Source organism: Schistocerca nitens, unplaced genomic scaffold (assembly GCF_023898315.1).
Source record: "Schistocerca nitens isolate TAMUIC-IGC-003100 unplaced genomic scaffold, iqSchNite1.1 HiC_scaffold_370, whole genome shotgun sequence".
In the NCBI taxonomy this organism is placed as follows: Eukaryota; Metazoa; Arthropoda; class Insecta; order Orthoptera; family Acrididae; genus Schistocerca; species Schistocerca nitens.
This window is the reverse complement of record NW_026045904.1, coordinates 91,217-96,216: the sequence shown is the minus strand read 5'-3', so window position 1 is coordinate 96,216 and position 5,000 is coordinate 91,217. Positions and strand designations below refer to the sequence as shown.

The window sequence follows — 5,000 nt, the reverse complement described above, 5'->3', positions numbered from 1 at the left end:
CTAGAAGCCGCCTGTCCCTCTAAGAAGAAAAGTAATCGCTGACAGCACGAAGGATGTCACGCGACTAGTTAGCAGGCTAGAGTCTCGTTCGTTATCGGAATTAACCAGACAAATCGCTCCACCAACTAAGAACGGCCATGCACCACCACCCACCGAATCAAGAAAGAGCTATCAATCTGTCAATCCTTCCGGTGTCCGGGCCTGGTGAGGTTTCCCGTGTTGAGTCAAATTAAGCCGCAGGCTCCACTCCTGGTGGTGCCCTTCCGTCAATTCCTTTAAGTTTCAGCTTTGCAACCATACTTCCCCCGGAACCCAAAAGCTTTGGTTTCCCGGAGGCTGCCCGCCGAGTCATCGGAGGAACTGCGGCGGATCGCTGGCTGGCATCGTTTATGGTTAGAACTAGGGCGGTATCTGATCGCCTTCGAACCTCTAACTTTCGTTCTTGATTAATGAAAACATACTTGGCAAATGCTTTCGCTTCTGTTCGTCTTGCGACGATCCAAGAATTTCACCTCTAACGTCGCAATACGAATGCCCCCGCCTGTCCCTATTAATCATTACCTCGGGTTCCGAAAACCAACAAAATAGAACCGAGGTCCTATTCCATTATTCCATGCACACAGTATTCAGGCGGGCTTGCCTGCTTTAAGCACTCTAATTTGTTCAAAGTAAACGTGCCGGCCCACCGAGACACTCAATAAAGAGCACCCTGGTAGGATTTCAACGGGGTCCGCCTCGGGACGCACGAGCACGCACGAGGCGGTCGCACGCCTTCGGCTCGCCCCACCGGCAGGACGTCCCACGATACATGCCAGTTAAACACCGACGGGCGGTGAACCAACAGCGTGGGACACAAATCCAACTACGAGCTTTTTAACCGCAACAACTTTAATATACGCTATTGGAGCTGGAATTACCGCGGCTGCTGGCACCAGACTTGCCCTCCAATAGATACTCGTTAAAGGATTTAAAGTGTACTCATTCCGATTACGGGGCCTCGGATGAGTCCCGTATCGTTATTTTTCGTCACTACCTCCCCGTGCCGGGAGTGGGTAATTTGCGCGCCTGCTGCCTTCCTTGGATGTGGTAGCCGTTTCTCAGGCTCCCTCTCCGGAATCGAACCCTGATTCCCCGTTACCCGTTACAACCATGGTAGGCGCAGAACCTACCATCGACAGTTGATAAGGCAGACATTTGAAAGATGCGTCGCCGGTACGAAGACCGTGCGATCAGCCCAAAGTTATTCAGAGTCACCAAGGCAAACGGACCGGACGAGCCGACCGATTGGTTTTGATCTAATAAAAGCGTCCCTTCCATCTCTGGTCGGGACTCTGTTTGCATGTATTAGCTCTAGAATTACCACAGTTATCCAAGTAACGTGGGTACGATCTAAGGAACCATAACTGATTTAATGAGCCATTCGCGGTTTCACCTTAATGCGGCTTGTACTGAGACATGCATGGCTTAATCTTTGAGACAAGCATATGACTACTGGCAGGATCAACCAGGGAGCTGCGTCAACTAGAGCTGAGCAGCCGGCCGCCCGGGAGTGTGTCCCGGAGGCCCGCGCGAACACGCAAGCGTCCGCTCAATTATTCTGCAAACAGGAGGAGGCTGGGCTCCCCTGCACGATACACCTCGAAACCCTCTCAGGTCCCGGCGGCGCGCAGCGCCGTCCTAAGTACTTGGTCGGGTTCGAGAGAGGCGCAATCGCCCGGAGATAGGCGAGTAGACGCTTTCAGTGCGACCACCCGTGCTCCCAACTGAGCTTGCCGCTGCCGACAGAGGCCCGGGAGCGTGCTGTCGTGGTGTTGCCGGCGGGAGACAACACGCGGCCACAAACAGTGACCGGGCAGCTCCAACGCCAGCGCCACAGAGGGGCAGAGCCCCACTTGGGTGCCAAAGCGAACTCTCCCAGCACAGCGCACGCGCCAACACATCCGCACAGCTGCGATACAAACCACCTGCGAGAACCGCGGGGGCGACCGAGCAGCAGACGGCGTCGCGGCGCCGAGTGCCGGGCGGCGGCGCATCCTCAACGCACACAGTCCTCAATCGGACCAGCACACTGCAGATGTCCACCGCGCTTCGCACCGGGCCCGGGAGGACCCACTTTGGCCGCACGGCGCCGCGCGCTGGGTGCGCCGGCACGCAGATGCGCCGCCTGCCGCGTCCGTCAGCCGGCGCGCCTGCCACTGGGCGCCCCCACCAGCCGGCTGCCGCGCGTGCGCCCACGCAGCGCGCGGCCAGCACGCCGGGCGCCCCCCCCCTCACCGGCCGGGGACGGTCCCACCCAGCCACCGCCGCGTATCGCTTCATACCCACATGCCCACTCACGTTCGTGGGTATGACGGGTGTCGCTGAAGCAACCGGTTAATACCTGTACCGATCGTCGATATCAACGATTCACCTCCAGCGCGAACAACCGCGCAACAACGGATTTCCAGTTCATTTGCGTAACTTGGGCAGCAAACGTAGACGTCCATCTACATTTGCGAATTCAATGGGTCTTGCATGCCTGGATGTTATGAGTCACGACACGCCACATCAGTCCACATACATGCTGCGACGTATGCACGAGAGAACACGTGGAAGGTGGCCCGCGTACGTATGCCGATGCCATTGCACAGCTGCGAAGCTCATTGAACACGCAAACTCCTGACTGACGAACTAGAGGCGACAGGGGAGGGGGGGGGGGGGGGGGGGCGATATACGTCTTATAGCAGTACACATTACAGTGGATAGCGGGACCATGTGGAACGTACGCAACACTCGCTAGATGTTGTGAGGGTAGGCACCGTAACATGATTCAATACGCAGGACACCAGAGTGTGCGCGCAGCGAACTATGTTGAGAGGGTTGCGATTAGGCAACGCTACACGAATTTCTAGATTCATATAACAAACAATTACGTGGGTTAGGTTAGGGCGCAACGTGGGTTAGGTTAGGGCCCAACTTAGGTTAGGTTAGGGCCCAACTTAGGTTAGGTTAGGGGCCCAACTTAGGTTAGGTTAGGGCCCAACTTAGGTTAGGTTAGGGCCCAACTTAGGTTAGGTTAGGGCCCAACTTAGGTTAGGTTAGGGCCCAACTTAGGTTAGGTTAGGGCCCAACTTAGGTTAGGTTAGGGCCCAACTTAGGTTAGGTTAGGGCCCAACTTAGGTTAGGTTAGGGCCCAACTTAGGTTAGGTTAGGGCCCAACTTAGGTTAGGTTAGGGCCCAACTTAGGTTAGGTTAGGGCCCAACTTAGGTTAGGTTAGGGCCCAACTTAGGTTAGGTTAAGCCCCAACTTAGGTTAGGTTAAGCCCCAACTTAGGTTAGGTTAAGCCCCAACTTAGGTTAGGTTAAGCCCCAACTTAGGTTAGGTTAAGCCCCAACTTAGGTTAGGTTAAGCCCCAACTTAGGTTAGGTTAAGCCCCAACTTAGGTTAGGTTAAGCCCCAACTTAGGTTAGGTTAAGCCCCAACTTAGGTTAGGTTAAGGCGCAACATAGGTTAGGTTAAGGCGCAACATAGGTTAGGTTAAGGCGCAACATAGGTTAGGTTAAGGCGCAACATAGGTTAGGTTAAGGCGCAACATAGGTTAGGTTAAGGCGCAACATAGGTTAGGTTAAGGCGCAACATAGGTTAGGTTAAGGCGCAACATAGGTTAGGTTAAGGCGCAACATAGGTTAGGTTAAGGCGCAACATAGGTTAGGTTAAGGCGCAACATAGGTTAGGTTAAGGCGCAACATAGGTTAGGTTAAGGCGCAACATAGGTTAGGTTAAGGCGCAACATAGGTTAGGTTAAGGCGCAACATAGGTTAGGTTAAGGTGCAACATAGGTTAGGTTAAGGTGCAACATAGGTTAGGTTAAGGTGCAACATAGGTTAGGTTAAGGTGCAACATAGGTTAGGTTAAGGGATGGTGTATGAGGGGGGAGGGGACGAGGTTCGTTCATAGTGATGATGGTAAGTGGACGCCTGAGGCACCCTGAGATGTGTCACGTCAGGATGCATCTTTCTCTCAGGGGAGGTGGTGCGCCGGTTGCGTGGGTGTGGCAAGGGAGTGGCAGGCCTGTGTCTTTCATTCCTGCCATTGCTTATATGCTGTGAGACAAGGCAGTGTGGTGGTGTTGGTTGCACCCCTGTCTAGGACATGTGTGGGTGTTTGTGGCTTATCTGAGTAATGATGGTTGTTGGAAGAGTGAGATATTCTGTTTTTGGGGTGGACCTCCTGGTTTTGTTATCATAGTGTGAATGGTGTAATGTGGCGGAGAGGATGCACTGGATGTTGTTCCATGCTGGTGCTTAGATATCTTGTCTGTGTCTGTTACAGCCAGAGAGTAGTGTGTGATAGAGTGTCTGGGTGACGTGTAGTTCGCATGTGTGCACAGACTGTCAGCATGTATAGGGACTGTTGTATGTCGTATGCCATCTATATTCCGATGGCTCTGCATCTATTAGTAATCAGCGCCATGTATCAGTTTAATCTGGTTGCGGTCACGCGGTGTTCTATCTCTGTACAGTAGTAGAGGTGCGACTGCACTACGTAGCTACCCCTTGCGGCAGCTTTCCCCCGGTGTATGGCATACGATTATCGGCAATCAGTCGATTAGTGACAACTGGTCGTGTGACAACGTCACATGTCTGCGGGTGGGATACGCTACACCCTGCCTGTGGGTCAGGGCTCAGGAAAGCTCTCCTGACACTGAGCGCTCGGACCGTCATTACCCGTCTGAGTAATATATTGCGGAGCGCTTTTAGCCATTGCCCAGAGTCTTTGCGACTGCGAGTGCAACGCCCATGGGGATCGACATGGTTGGGGCGCTTTCTAGCTGATCGCTCGGCATCGGAATCCGTACTGTGAGCAACGCAATCGCGCACAGACTTAGAGCATGTGTGGGGACAGCGGGAATTTCGCATCTTGGATAAAACTCTTCATGAAACGGACGATATAGGGGTGGTTTGCAACTTACGACTGCGAGAAGAGTCCGCCGTTCATCCGCTGGAGTTGCGAGGTGGGC

General features: G+C 53.8%; 1 non-coding gene across 1 annotated transcript in view; it reads right to left on the bottom strand.

Moving 5' to 3' along the window:
* LOC126229291 (small subunit ribosomal RNA) overlaps positions 1 to 1,511 on the bottom strand; it is a 1,909-nt gene extending 398 nt beyond the window's left edge. Inside the window, exon 1 of the ribosomal RNA XR_007544168.1 lies at positions 1 to 1,511. This exon is cut by the window's left edge and continues 398 nt beyond it. This is a non-coding gene — a ribosomal RNA (small subunit ribosomal RNA).
* Between the last annotated feature and the right edge of the window lie 3,489 nt (positions 1,512 to 5,000).